The 14,371-nt window shown below is 47.0% G+C and overlaps 1 non-coding gene across 1 annotated transcript; it reads right to left on the bottom strand.

Moving 5' to 3' along the window:
- Nucleotides 1-13,717: 13,717 nt before the first annotated feature.
- TRNAV-UAC (transfer RNA valine (anticodon UAC)) lies at nt 13,718-13,790 on the bottom strand. Its single transcript has one exon. It is a non-coding gene; the product is annotated as a tRNA-Val (tRNA).
- Nucleotides 13,791-14,371: the final 581 nt, after the last annotated feature.

The raw sequence follows: 14,371 nt of genomic DNA, 5'->3' as shown, positions 1-14,371 counted from the left end.
AAGAATCTCTGATCTCAGAACTTCAAGTACACGGCAGGTGTGGGGGGAGAGCCTGGGGGACCCGGGTGGACTTCACATTCCTCAAACACACAGACAGGCCTCCTCAGCTTCACAGCTGATGGGGTCAATGAAGCCAGTCTGCATAAATAATCTCTTTTCGAGTTGTTGTGTGTAGAAAGAACTTGGTGTTGGAATTCCAGGTGGTCTTCGTGTCTCTGGGTGAAGAGGACATTTGTCCCCACCGCACGGGCAACTCCTTCAGGATGGAGCTGATGCCTTGTCTTCAGCTTCCCTTCGGTGCCTGGCAACAATAGGCACATGATGGAAAAAGGTGGAATTGAATTTTAAATGGATTATTAAGGAGGGTGCTTCGATATTGACTGGACATCACGCCAGTCGAGAGAGGTGGCAGGAGCTCAGCGGGCCGGACGGTGGAAGCCACCAAACCAAGCAGCACTTGCTGCTTTCCTCACTCCCTTCCCAACAGACTGGATCCACAAACCACTCCTAGTCCTTTAGTACATAGGGGAACGGAGGCAGTAAAGGCCATGATAGACTCTCCTGCCTCCCCCGCCATTCGCTATTTTAATACAAATTTAATGAAATCATGAAGAGAAGCTCACACATGTACACACATACTGTCTCTGGTGGAGCTATTATTAGGCGATTATGTAAAGTGAATGACTTGGCATGGCACCATCGTGACCCTGGAGAGGGGTGACAAAGACAGTTTCAAGCAAAAGAGGCTCAGAGCCATGGAAGGGACTGAGCGCTGCAAGTATTTGCAGGGCCTCCAAGCCTGGGAAAGTCAGAGTGGGAGCTCACAGTGGGGGGAGAAAAGGGGCCACCCTTTATTAAAGCTACAGTTGGCTGGGTGCCACACAAGATGCTCTCATGCCTCATCCAATGTATTCCGCATACCAAATCCTCAGAGCAGGGGTCAGCAAACTGTGGCCCTTGGGTCAAATGTGGCTCGCCACCTCCTTTGGGAAATAAAGTTTTATTGGAACACAGCCATGCTCACATATTCACATATTGTCTATGGCTGCTTTCGCACTACCATGGCCCAATTGAGGAGTTGAGACCCTGTGACCCACAAAGTCACAAATATTCAGCATCTCGTCGTTTGCAGACCAAGTTTGCTGGCATGAAGCTTACAGGGAGACATTCATAGTAGCCAGGAAGGGCTATGTTAGCCTGCAGGACAAATTGCCTCGGCAATTTCAGAGGCTTGACCCAACAAGTGTTTATTTTTCACTCAGGTGACTTGTCCATTATAGGTTGGTAGGCCTTTCTGCTCCATTTAACCCCCCGGGGCCCACACTGAAGGAGGAAGCACTTTCTCAAGCATGGAAGGGAGAGCCAGAGAGTTGAGTACCGGCCCTTAAATGCTCATTTTGGAAGAGACACTGCTCACTTTGACTGGAACTGCTCATATGGCGCCACCTGACTGTAAGGGGGCGGGAATGTGGGGAAGCACACGGTTGTTTGGTGAGCAATAAACCCTCGGGCACAGTACTATGACCTCCATTTGACAGACAACGACCAAAGTGGGAGTCCTAGAGTTAAGAAATGAGGCAGCCAGGATTCCAACTCTGGTCTTCCTGGCTCAAAAGCCTGTACTCTGCTCAAAATGCTCCGCTTCCTGCCATTGATTCATTTCCATAAATTTCGTGAGTCTATTTCATTGAAAATAGGTGCCAGCTCACCATCTTACGTAGGCCAAGGAGAGATGCAAGAAGCTGTTTCTAAACACTGACATCCGTGTGGTGTGTTGGAACAGTGGCCGTTGTGTGACTTGAAGCTCAGAGACCAACTGTGTGTTCAGGGGGATTCATTCAGCCAGGTTGAAGAGAAAGGAGAAACAGTGTTCCTGAGGACACCCCAAGGAGCGGGTGCCCTAAGGAGAGGGGACACTCACCTGGTATGCAATCTAAGGAGGTGGCACCAGCCGACCAGAGGCCATTGGGACTGCCTTGGCAGTCACATTTGCATGCTTTCTGGTACCAGGGGTCCTCACTCTCATCCTGCAGGAAGCCAGAGGGGCAGGAGTGTCAGTCACAGCGAACGGCAACTCTGGCCAGAGCCCCACTGGAGAAGTTTGTGTTCAAAACCCTGCTCATTCATCACCTGTATTCTATGCGTGCTTTTGCACTACAGCAGCACAACTGGATGATTAGTTCGGCCTTAACACATACAGTTGCCACTCATCTTTGAGTCCAGATAAACAAATGTCCACCACTGTGGGTGACCAGCTAATGATCACACAGACGCACTCATGCAGGGAGCACTGTTCACCCCATTATAGTGATCTTCAGAGGCTGGGGGAGCCCCAGGCCAAGGTCAGGCTCTCATTGCCCCTGGAGGCCCCTTTTAGGGATCCAGCTTTAAAAGGTAATGGGCTCAAGATTATACCACCTGTATTAAGACCTGGTTTACTTACATCCTCTCATTAAAACACCAATCTTGAATTTTCCTGGATAAAATGTGCCATTGCTACCACCAAAATAAAATATCTTAAAAAATACCTTTTTTTCTTTTTTTAAGTGATAATCCTACACGTTATTTTCAGCTAGGACAATCTTCAAAAACAGCTTTCTTAAAAAATGAGTGGGAAATATCAGAAAGGGAGACAGAACATGAGAGACTCCTAACTCTGGGAAACGATGAAGGGGTGGTGGAAGGGGAGGTGGGCGGGGTGTGGGGGTGACTGGGTGACGGGCACTGAGGGGAGCACTTGATGGGATGAGCACTGGGTGTTATTCTATATGTTGGCAAATTGAACACCAATAAAAAATAAATAAATAAAAAAACAGCTTTCTTACTGCAACATACCTCAGTAGACGATAATCCCAGTGTGGCTAAGCAAAAAGACAAGAGGGGGGAACAATCAGGTTAAAAAGGGGGGAAAAATCAGGTTAAAAAAAGAAACAAATTCAACAAAATGATCCATTCCATGGAAAAGTGAAATGGAAATAATCACATAAAAGTTAACAAAGCCTCTTCTGGAAGAAGTCAAACTAAGTAAATATCTGCCAGGAATAACCTCCACAGATGCTGAGAAACTAGGGGCAGTAAAATGAAACAGACAAGGATAATTATTATTATTATTATTTTAGAGTAAATTCTTCCCCAAAGTGTGGCTCCAACTCACGACCCCGAGATCAAGAGTCACATACTCTACTCACCGAGCCAGCCAGATGCTCGTATTATTCTTGTTCTTTATAGAATTTTGGAAAATGCATTAGTGTAGCAAAGAGAAAAAAAACGCACCTGTATTTCTTATCACAAAGGCAACACTGTTAACATTTTTGTGTAAATCTTTCCAGTCTTTTTCTATGTGTATTTTTAAAAACATATTTGAGAACCTACTATGTAAACAATGCTTACAATCGACACTTATACTGTTACGTTTGACATTAACAGTGCTTGCTTTTCCCTTTACTTATTAACCCTTCATCATCATCACCATCATCATCATCATCATCCCTGGTGTCTGCCAAATGTGCGACTCAGGAGCTGATTCGTAGCCCTCTCCCCCTGCCTCCATGACATATTTTGGTTATTTAGGATTAATGAGCACCAAAGCTCCATTTCCCATTTTTTCAAAGTGGATGCCTTCAATTCTTTCCTCATCATAAAAGCAACACCTACCCAGTATAAAAATCTTGAACAAAACTTGAGTGTAGACAATAGGAAATAAAAGTCCCCCCCTTAACCACTTTCCTATCTAAAAGTTGAATCTGATGCCCCCCAAAAACCTTTCAGACCGTTTTAGAGAGTAAAGGAATGGTCTCATCTTTCATGTCATGATTATAAAAGTGCTCTTTTTCAAACTGTGCCTTCATTTAAATAATACATATTTAGCTCTTCTGCAAACCACTTTTTCATGTCCACTGTGAGCCTGGCACCACACCGGGGCCTGGGCCTTCTGAAACAGAAGCGTCGCTCTCTGCACACAGGGCCTGGAGGACCCAGGAGAAGACAGACCCTTGGGTGACGCACGTGGTGAATACTCGACCAGGTTTGCACAAGCTGCGGTGGGAGTCCAGGGGAGCATATCTTTTAGTCAGAGCACTTCAGGGCTACCCCTAACCCGTGGTCACCAAACTGCTGTCTCTCCTGGGCCTCATTCACGGGTTATTCATTCCTAGAGATTCCTTGGTCTACCCGCTATGGGCAGAGTTGATCCTCTCAGGTAGTGACGAAGGTCAGTAGGGGCATCTTGGGGGCCAAGGCCTGTGCTGGCTAAAGAAGTACTGAGTTCTTATTTTCACATCCAATGAACTCTTCCCAACACTGACCGTATGTCTTCATGCTCCCACATGCTCTCAATCCGCCTATCTTCCTTTAGCTTCCATCACACTGTTCACCTGGTTCTCCCATCACTCTGAAGATCCTCTCACCTCATGAATGTTCCTAAGCCCAAGATTCCAACTCTTGCTTTGAATGGCTTACCGGCTATCTCCCCATAGATGTCTCTTAATATTTGAAATTGGACCCAACCAAGTCTTTTTTTTTTTTTTTTTTTTTTTACTATTTTATTTATTTATTCATGAGAGACACACACAGAGGCAGAGACACAGGCAGAGGGAGACACAGGCTCCCCGTGGGGAGCCCGATGTGGGACTCTATCCCTGGACCTGGAATCATGACCTGAGCCAAACACAGATGCTCAACCACTAAGCCACCCAGGTGCCCGGACCCAACCAAGTCTTGACAAGGTCATGGTGCAATGGGAACTCTCATATGTTGCTGGTGGGGATATAAGTTGGTCTGACTTCTTCGAAAAACTATATTTGGCAGCTTACACTAAGGTGGAACATACACATGCCCTATGACCCAGCAATTCTACTCGTATTTACCCACCAGAAATGCATACATATGTTCTCCAACTAACAAAAACCTACTAGATTACCCACAGCACAGCAGCAGTATTTGTATTAACTCCAAACTGGAAACACTCATATGCCCATCAAGAGTAGAATGGATATGGGTGCCTGGGTAGCTTAGTAGCTTAAGCATCAGACTTTTGATTTTGGCTCAGGTCATGATCTCAGGGTCATGAGATTGAGCCCTGCATTGGGCTCTGTGCTGGGCGTGGAGCCTGCTTAAGATTCTCTCTCTCTCTCTCTCTCTCCCTCTCTCTCTCTCTCTGCCCCCCACATGACCCTCTTCTCTCAAAAAAAGAAAAAAAAAAGAGTAGAATGGCTACAAATAGCAAATTCACACTAGTGGAAAACTAAACTGCAATGAAAGTGGATGACCTGCAACTCCATGCTACAACACAGCTGCATCTCACAAACAATGCAGAGTGGAAAGTCAGATGCTAAAATGGACACAGCGTATGAATCCATTTGAAACGTACAGAAGCAGGCAAAAGTGATCTATGCCGTTAGACGTGAGGGTCTTGGTCACATTTGGAGCAGGGAGGAAGCCAGGAAGGCTCTCTGGGGGGCTGGAGATGTTCCGTTGCTTGCTCGGAGTGCTGGTTACATGGGTGTGCTCAGTCGTGAAAATTCACTCAGCTAGACACTCACCTGTACTTTCCTGTAGGTTTGTCATACTTAAATCCTAGTACGTATGCTATATTTCAATAGAAAGGTTTTTTAAAAACCGAACTCATTACATCCTTCCTCAAATTGTTCTCCTTTATTTCTTATCCACTGAATGGCTTTGCCATCCACTTAGCATCCCATGCAGAGATTTGGGGCTTGTCTTAGTCACCTTTTTCCCTAAACTCCCACACCCAGTGTCAAGCAGGGGCCTTTTGCCTCTCCGTGGCCGCCCATTGCTTCCTGCGTGAGGCCCCCACTCCCCCCCCCCCATACACTCCCTGCTGAAGAGAGACCTTGCCTCGTCCACCCTTTGTGCTGCCAATGGAATGGGATGCACACCTGATTGTGTCACTTTATTGCTGTGGACACTTTGGTGGGTCCTCATGGCAAGGCTCCAGGTTCCATCTCCCATTTATTAGTTGTATGGCCATGTCTCTCCATTTCCTCATCCCTAAAATGGGTATCCTAATGTGTCTCTCAAGGGGTTGCCATGATCTAGCTCCCGCCTGCCTCTCCAAACTGATCTTTCTCACTCCCTACTACTTGCAATTCATCAGGTGTGCCAGGCTGTTTCATGCCTCCATGCATGTCTGTATGGTTTCTTGGCTTTAAAATTTCTTCCAATTTTTCTGCCTGCTTATCCTTTTCCCCGTGCAGAGGACTTTTTCTGGCCCCCATGCACAACTCACTGCTCGCTCTGGCCTTTGTGTTCCACCTCTTTCTTGTGCACCGGTGTATCTAAGCACCTGTACAATTATAGAAGTTGATAGAAAAGATACCTGATGATGACTGGTCCCAAAGTATTTATTCTTTAAGTAATATTCATTGAGTATGTACTGTATTCCAGGCCCGGCTTTAGGTACTGGGGATATAGCAGTTAACTAAATAGGAAAGGGATCCGCCTTCTTAGGGTATGTGCAGTCTAGGCTGGGGGTGGTGAGGGTTAATGAATGAATGAATAAAATATCCTGCAGTGAGAAGGTGATGTTGGAGCGAAGACCTGAAAGAGGTGGGAGACCTGTGAGCAAAGCATTCTGGGCAGAGGGAATAGCAAGTGTCAAGACCCTGAAGTGGGTGGTACTGGGTGGGTACTGGGTGGGTACTTGGTGTGCTCTAGACAGAGCAAGGAGACTCTGCAGCTGGAGCTGGTGAATACAAGAGTTTTAGGAGGTGAAGGGATAAAGTGCAGGCTATGGGAGACCATCCGTGCAGGGCCTTGTGGGCACATGAGGACTTTGGCATTTAGCCTGAGTAAGCCCTTGCAGGGGTTCGAGGAGAGGAGGGACAAGTCAGGTGAGGGCTTGGAAGGCTCCCTCTGGCTGCTGAGTGTAGACTGGATTGCCTGGGGCAAGCTGGAAGCAGAGAGCCTAGTGGGGTGAGCGCAGTCATCCAGAGGGGAGACAGTATGGCTTGGCCCAGCTGGTGGCAGTGGAGGTGATGAGACGTAGCTGGATTCTGACCATCTTTGGAAGGTAGCCAATGGTACTTGCTGACAGATGACATGGGTGTGAGAGAGAGGTTCAAGGCCTGAAGGACTGGGAGGATAGAGCTGCCCTTTACTGGCAGAGGGGAAGGTTCCAGGAGGAACAGAGATGGCAAGGCATGGAGTGAAGATGTTCTGTTCCTGAGGCCTATAGGACACGCGAGTGTTGAGGTTGAGTGGGCACTTGGCTGGAAGGTCCTGGAGCTCAGACAGGCTGAGGGTCGCCCTGTGCTCCTTGCAGTGGATGCACACGTGAACCCATAGCTACAGTCCTGCAGCTGCTCCCCCCAAAACGGCAGAGGAGCAATTGGCATCTAGTTAGTTGACTTGGGGGTCGTTAATCCAGGAGGCTGTTGGCTCCATCCCATCTTCAAGAAGGAAAAAGGCCCTGTCCGTTGGACAAATGTCAATTGTGCCAAGATCTTTTTGGGGGGGGGGGATTCAAAGGGAAGCATGTGGGTCACTGACAGTGTGGCCTTAATAACTAAATCAGTTTGGCCCAGAGGCTGTGTCTGTCACTGAGGAGGGCTTATGCAGCCACAACTGAGCAAACCCAGAGATCAAATGAGACCCTCTAATTGCTGCGGACTTCGGGCCTTTCCCTGTCCCCCACCCACCTGTGGCTGCAGGTGGAAGATCTGCAGAAACAAAGCAGAAGGCAAAAAGGGCAGAGGGGTGTGGGGGGGGGGGGCTCTGCCACTGTGCCCCGGTGGAGAGGAAGAGTCCTGAGAGGAAGGCCGGCTTTCAGAACCACTGCCTGTGTTCAGTCAGAGGTTGGGCAGATTTCTGATGTTTATTCCCTCCCAGGCTCCTCTCCCCAGAAAATGTTCGTCTATAGGCAGCCTGGGGATCTGAGGCACCAGATCCTTATGGAAATGAGCAGAGAGAGAGAAGGAACAACAAGCATTTTACAGGAAAAGCTGTCACCAAGGAGCAGCAACATGGCTGTACAGTCCCCGAAATCATTTAATCACCAAAAAGCTGGCGAGCAAAAGCAAAAGCGTGTTTGAGTACAACATCTTATAATACCAGAAAATAACATTGTTGCAGTGAGCGAGAGAAAACAGGTCAGCCTTTAAAGGAAAAAAGAAGAAAAAAGATTTTGATTGTGTGGTTGCATATTTTTCTCCCTCCGTGGAATGTTTTTGAGATTTCTCCCCGCGTTATAGGGTTCCACTAGAGTGTCCGAGATGCCTCCCACTCGCCGATCTTAGGTTTATGCAACATGGGCCCATTCTGCCCTTTTGTCCAAAGGGCCACTCCATGGGGAAACCCTTGTTACCACAGCAAGAAAAGTCCAGGCTTTTGCTGTGTGTCAAAATGTACCTTGCAAGCTCAAGAGGAAGAGTGGGCATTAGACACACATAAGGTAGACCCTTTGAGTCTTTTTGATGGATGTCACTAAATACAGAGCTCTCCTTCCCATGGAAACAGATGAAGCTGAGGAGGAAAGCATAAAATTATGAATGACAAAAGCTGTCAGTAAGTAGCTTCCTTGAAAAACAAGAGTAAGACACAGGAAGAAAGCAGGCTGCAACGATGTCCCTCTCGAAGAAGAAGAAAGAAGGAAACTGTCCTGGTGTGAAAATGTTGCTATTTATGGCTACAAGCATATTCCTGGGTAAATCTGTTATCTGTACATGCTTCAACACAGATGAATCTCAAAAACATATGCTAAGTGAAAGATAAAAGACCATATGTTGTATGATTCCATTTAAATGTAATGTCCGGAATAGACAAATTTATGGAGACAGAAGGTAGATGGGTGGTTGCCAGAGGCTGGGGAGAGGGGGAAACGGGCTTAATGTCTACTGGTCTCTTTAGGGGAGGGGGTGATGAAAATGTTCTAAAATTGGGTTGTGTGCTCCACAATCTATAAATATACTAAAAACCATTGAATCACACACTTTAAATGGGTGAATCTAATGCTATGTAAATTATATCTCAATAAGCTGCTTAAAAAAATCTGCTGTCTCTGATGGTTGACACGCCTGCTAAGGAGACACACCTGTAAGATGAGGCTCGGGTTTTTTTAAAATATATATAATAAATATGACCAAGGAATGGACCTCTTTATTTTACTAAGGTAGATTTTTAAAAAATCATCATTTGCATTGAATCCAAAATGCACAATATAAGATAAATAGAAGCCTGCCTCCGTTATCAGACGTAGATAGTGCTTTACAATGACCATTTGTGCATTCCCAAGTGAATCTTCATCCGACGCGTGAGTGGAGTCAATCCATTTATCTTATTTCACTGTAATAAGGAGCTACTGCCACCGTGGAACAGAAACAGTGAAGAGTAAATTAGACAAAGAACCTTTGTCTTCAGGTTCCCAGTCGTGCAATAGAAAACATTTTCCCTCTGTGCGTTGGCCTTGATTCTCTATCTGGATGGGAAGCTGATGAAGTGCAGCAACCACATCCTGTATTCCTGTTTTTCCCTCTGTCGCTTAAGCAGGGATCCCTCTAGCTCAGGGTAGAGCACACATAGGTCACCAAGCCACACTGACCATAAAATGGTCACTGGACCACCCAGTGGACTATATTCCAGTCTACCTAGCCAGATGGTATTTTCTGTTCTTTGTGGAAATTTCTGGAGCTCCTCAAACATGTACACAGATTGGTAAGCAATAGAACAGGAAAGAGTGCTGTGCTCTGTGCCTCCTGACAGCGTGTCTTTTATTACAAATATCTCCCGAATGGGCAGGTTTAATATAAAAATGGGTTGGTAAACTTTTCAAGGGCTTCTTCCTATTTGAGGGTCACAGAGCACAGTTAGACTCAGCACTGTGAAAGCAACGAAGATTTGTCCTGCGTGTCAAGTTCTTATGGGTCCTGGGCCACAGCAGCAACCAAGGGACAGAGTCTGTAACAAACCGACCAAAAATGAGCCGAAGGATGGATGCACGGATGGGTGGATGGATGAATCTCAATGCCGATCACACAGAAGAGAAATCTGAGGATGAGGCCTATGGATAGCAGAGAACCAGAAGTATTGGACTCTAAGCCTTGAAAGGCTCTGTTTAGATTTTCTTGCTGAGGAAAGGGCAAGGAGTAAAGGAAAAACAACAAAACACCCAAAGCACCTTAAAGTATTGAGAGTTACTGGGCCAAGCCGCTGACTCTTACTTGCAGTGAGGACAAAACCAGACAGCTGGTCTCAATGATCCCTACTTAGGGATGTATTTGGGTTTGCAAAATGACCTTGGGATTACAGTCATACAGATCTTTCCAAATACCGAGAAAGGTGACGAAATACCAAAAGTCATGAGGTTGGGGGATCATGAAATCACTACTCTACCAATAATGTCTAATGAGAGGGCAGAGAGGAACGTGATTTAAAGCAGGGCTTCTGACTCTACTTGTGTGAGTGGTGTCATGTCCGTCCACCAGGTCATTTGCAGAATGGAGAGGCCTCCACCTTCCTGCCCTCCTTACTTATTTCCTGTGACACACTTAAATACACGATCACCCCGGAGAAGACACTCAACTAATTTCTAATGTTCAGAATGAACCTAAAAAGGAATTCTGAGCTAACAGGTCCTTGAGAGTCAAGAGAGGCATGAAGGACTATCAGTTCAAATTAAGAGAGAATTTAAAAGCTGAATTGGGTGATATTTCAGAGATTTGTTTTTAATTTCCCCTTATTTAAGCGTATTACTCCTGCCAGGGCCATATTTAGAAATTTAAAAATGATTGAGTGTCTAGAGTCTTTGGAGATTCCTGACTCTCAGTTGGATTATGCTTTCTATTAGAGTCCGATGGTAGTCGGCGTGTTATGTTAATCCATATTTAAACTGGAGTGACCTCACGTCCCGATTTGCCCGGGACAGTCCTGGTTTACACCTGTTGTCCAGCAGAATTATTAATAGCATCCTCTTCCACTCTCAATAGTGTCCTAGTTTGGAAGATTAAATTCTACAGTCATTCTAACTCTGACTCCTAGAAGTTTTCAAGGGTACACCACACTTTCTTATTAGTGGTTGCAATCTATAGCTATTTTCTGCAGTTTCTGAGACCCTTCCTTCTCTCTGTCCCATTTTAAGCATCCTTTGAACTTTAGAAGGCTCCTCAGAGAACCGGAAAGCCAGCGGTGAAACTAAGAGAACCACGACCACGTAAAGACAACTGTTGTTCATTAACAATGCATCTTGACCAATTAGCATGCCTTGCTAATTAATGATACAGTGATATTTTAATTATTCAGGTTGCATTTCTGTGAATCAGCAAAATTACGAATTCAGTTGCACTATTCAGTATTTGATAAATGCTAATGGTTGCCCAGCACATACCTTCATAGCCGAAGAGAAGTAAAAACAAGAAGCCTTCTATCTTGCGGGGCATTCTCCCCTTGTCCTTGGCCGCAGCTCTACCTTATCCAAGTGGAGAGCTTCTCCAGGAGCAGGGGCTTAACTTGAGCGCTGGCCTCATTAAGCATCTTATTCCATTTAGTTCTTAGGGCTTTGGCTGAGCCCTACGAAGTTAACCCACATAGTTACCTGCCTCGACGAGGAAATCTCAGAGAAGAATCTAATGTCAACTGAGGTCGGTTTAGCAAAGGAAGATACTGGGTTTCATGCTTTCTTTATTTTTAGAAAAGATTTGTCTATTTGGGAGAGAGAGAGAGAGAGAGAGAGAGAGAGAGAGACTGGGCTAGCAGGGGGAGGGACAGACTCCCAAGCAGACTCCCCAATGAGCAGGGATCCAGGTGAGGGGCTCAAGCCCACCACCTGAGATCCTGACGTGAGCAGGAACCAAGAGTTGGTCCTTTGGCCCACTGAGCCACCCAGGCGACCCTATACTAGCTTTAAATTGAAGGGAAGCAGTAGAGGGCAAGAGAAACTACAATCAGAAGACCCAGCTCTTAATCCTTTCTTTGCTATCATCTTCCCCGGGGGTGACCTTGAGCGATTTCCTGCCAAATAAGCACTAACATCGTCAAATTCTATGAAAGCGACATGCATTCCCTTCTTAGAAAGCGACTTGGCATCGTGTTCAGACCTATTCACTCAGGAAAATACTCAGTTTGGGAGAAGGAGACAGTTACACACAAAGACGTCCCTTGCTTTGTTATTTATAACAAAAAATAGGAAACGATCCACATGGCCAAGGTCAGGGGGTTCAGCACAGGAGGTAGAGTTAAGAGCACTGATCCCCAGGCCAGACTGGGTGCAAATCTCAGCTCAACCACTTGTTATGTGGCCTTAGACAAGCTGCTTGAGGTCTCTGTGTTTGAACTTTCTCAGCTATAAGATGATGATAATAATGCCTAAGTCATAGAGTTAGTTTGAGGTTCAAGTGGGATGATTGCATATATACTTAAAACAGTGCTAGAGGGAATTAGTTGTTATTATTATACAGCCAATTATAATAAAGTGGGCGAAAAGGGGAGTTGTTTAATGAGCATAGAGTTTCAGTTTTGCAAGATGAAAAAGTTCTGGAGACCTTTCTCACAACAATGTGAATATGCTTAGCATTACTGAACTGTACACTTAAACATGGGTAGGATGATAAAAAAATAAAACAAGTTAGTGAAACGATTGTGATAACAGGGACAATCGTGTGCTATACTCTTGATTTAGAAAAGGATGCAAGTGTACACATTGTATGAGGCAAACGATGTGGAAAAAGGCGGAGAGGGACACCGGGTTTCGCCTTCCCTTTTTGGTTTCGGGCCACCACTGTTGCACCGCAACCCCCAGGGGCCCACCTTCCCTTCGTTCTTCTTGTCAAAGATGAAAAAGGCCAATATAAAAAGATAATGACCCCCTGACCACCCCCGCCCCCCCAGAAAGTGTAATGAACTATAAAGAGGGACAAAAAGGAGCTAGAGGAAGGCTCAGTCAGTATTTACTGGGTGTCTCCAAGCCTGACATTTGTTCTCTACCGTGTTATGGATTCGTCATTACACAGAGGAAGGTCTATTCAACAAGCTCTACCTCTGTATTAAAAAGAAAAGGACTATTTTCCCTCGCTCTGCATTTTAGAGTTTAATGAAAAATTAACCCTTTAATAATAATAATAATAAATGTGTAATAATTCAACCGCAGGCCAAGTGCTTTCGCCCTGCCTATTTCAGTTGGAGGCTTTGAGGGGCAGGTCTGTGCTGGCCACAGGGGAAGGCTCCGCCAAGGTGGTCTTGCTTCCCGGGAGCTCCGGGTTTTTCCAGGCCGCCTGGGCCTGGGCCTGGGGCGGAGGGGGGGGGGGGGGCCGTCCTGGGGACCACGACACGACCAGGCGCCCACTTCTGCTGTTGCTGATGGGAGGAGAGGGTTATTTGTCATCATGCTTCTGGCATAAAAAATACGCCCTCCTGGGGCACCTGGGTTGCTCAGTGGTTAAGCATCTGCCTTGGACTCAGGTCCCGATCCCAGAGTCCTGGGATTGAGTCCCATATCAGGGTCCCTGCATGGAGCCTGCTTCTCCCTCTGCCTGTGTCTCTGCCTCTCTCTCTCTGTGTCTCTCGTGAATAAATAAATAAAATCTTAAAAAAAAAAAAAACGACCCCCAAAAAAAATAAAAAATAAAGAAAAAATTTAAATGTCCCCCAATAGAAAAGTAAAGCAAATACTATTTTTAAAGGAGAAAGAAAAATCCTTTGTCTTGCTTTTCATTTTCTTGCCCATACACTCAAAGAATATTGAAAGTGGAAAGGAAAAGCCTTAGACCTATGGTTCCACTGGGGCTCGAACCCAGGACCTTCTGCGTGTAAAGCAGACGTGATAACCACTACACTATGGAACCCTGACGGTAGCCTGAAGCATCATTAGCCTATTCATAGTCTCACGTCCGAACCAGCGCCTCCGCTTAAGCTCCGCCCCTTGCCCGTAGCTCCTCCTCCACCGTGGCCCCGCCCCCCGCGAGATCCGGCGTTCGCGGCCGCGTTCCCAGCTCCGGCTGTGGCGTCTGGGCTGTTCGCTCCACCCGCGTGACCGCGGCGAGCGCAGGGCCGGGGTTCCCCTCCTGAGGGCCGCCCCGCTAGTCACCGGTCCCAAACTTTCTCTCAGCTGCGAGGTCGGCGGGACCTGCCCAGCGGGCGGAGGCGGACGGTGCGGCGGCGACTCCCGCTGCGGGACCCGCGCCTTCCCGGCTTCTCCCGGGAAACTATGCGCTTCCGGCAGCCGCGGGGGCCCCGAGTCCGCGCGGGACGGACGGCGGCGCGGGCTTTGGGTGGGGCCGCGGGTCGCCGCCACCCTGGCTTCTCGGTTGGAAGGGGCCTCGGGTTGGTGGCCCCTGGCCCGACGACCGAGGCCCCCAGTGCCCCCCGCCATTTTGTCAGCACTGCTCCCCGCCGGACCCCGCGCCCCCGCCACAGGCCGGCCTGG

This window comes from Canis lupus, chromosome X, assembly GCF_048164855.1.
Source record: "Canis lupus baileyi chromosome X, mCanLup2.hap1, whole genome shotgun sequence".
NCBI lineage: Eukaryota > Metazoa > Chordata > Mammalia > Carnivora > Canidae > Canis > Canis lupus.
The sequence above is the reverse complement of the archived record's forward strand: the minus strand, read 5'-3'. Positions and strand labels throughout refer to the sequence as shown.